General features: G+C 32.6%; 1 non-coding gene across 1 annotated transcript; it reads left to right on the top strand.

The window, feature by feature from the left end:
- The first annotated feature begins 635 nt into the window (after positions 1–635).
- TRNAS-GCU (transfer RNA serine (anticodon GCU)) lies at positions 636–723 on the top strand. Its single transcript has one exon. It is a non-coding gene; the product is annotated as a tRNA-Ser (tRNA).
- Positions 724–1,008: the final 285 nt, after the last annotated feature.

Below are 1,008 nucleotides of genomic sequence, written 5' to 3'. Positions count from 1 at the left end.
CACCCTCCTTTTTTTTTCAATTTCCCCATCGATTTTTTCAAGCAAAAACTTCTTTTTTTTTTTTAATAAAATAGTATTCGTTTCGTTTGTGGACTCAAGTGTTCAAACAAAGCTTTACCTTGAAGAAAAAGGGGATTATAATACTAATACAAATCCAATATTCTATTCTGTTTTTTTTTTATTCAAGTAAGTAAAAGTAAGTAAATAGATAAAAGGAAAAAGAAAAACTAATAAGAAAAAAACGTCTATCATAAATAAACTTCTGATAGGAATTCAAATAGTCCTTGTTGTTATTGCTGTTTTCGTAACAGAAATTTGCGTTTATCAAACCAGACAAATCATTTCATTTGATCTACGATTCATTGGAACAAAGAGCGGCCCGGCCACTACCCGGCCGGGCCGAGGGAATAAAAGAACCCCCCCACTAAATCAAAAGTGGTACTCCTTCTTTCTATTGGAAATATCCGTTTCGAATCATTATCCAAACTGTTAATATTAATAAAATTATGTTATAGGATTATAGAATAAAGAAAGATAAAGAAAAAAGAAGAATAAAGAAAGATAAAGAAAAAAGACTTTTATCAATCTTTACTTCACACGTCACATCTAAATTTTATATTTTATAATTGGAATTGGGAGAGATGGCTGAGTGGACTAAAGCGGCGGATTGCTAATCCGTTGTACGAGGTATTCGTACCGAGGGTTCGAATCCCCCTCTCTCCGTCCCTTATGATCACTTGATATTTTTCTTTCTTTCGAATTCGAAAAAATCTTGAGTCCTTGTTCTCTCTCCTACAGAGGTATTAACTCTATGGAATAGAGAAAAAAATAAAAGAAAAACCTTTTATTTTTTTATTCTTCACGCCCGGGATTACGTCCTGGATCATTAGATAGGAATCCGAAGATGAAGAGAGAAACAAAGAATATCACTACTGTGTAAACGAAGAGTTTAAGAGTAAGCATTACACAATCTCCAAGATCAGTATTTTAGAAAATAGGGGAATAGAT

Source organism: Aristolochia californica, unplaced genomic scaffold (assembly GCF_029961685.1).
Source record: "Aristolochia californica isolate CCGP_79_NKW_82.1479 unplaced genomic scaffold, dmAriCali1.0.hap1 SCAF_257, whole genome shotgun sequence".
NCBI classification, from domain to species: Eukaryota; Viridiplantae; Streptophyta; class Magnoliopsida; order Piperales; family Aristolochiaceae; genus Aristolochia; species Aristolochia californica.
The sequence above is the reverse complement of the archived record's forward strand: the minus strand, read 5'-3'. Positions and strand labels throughout refer to the sequence as shown.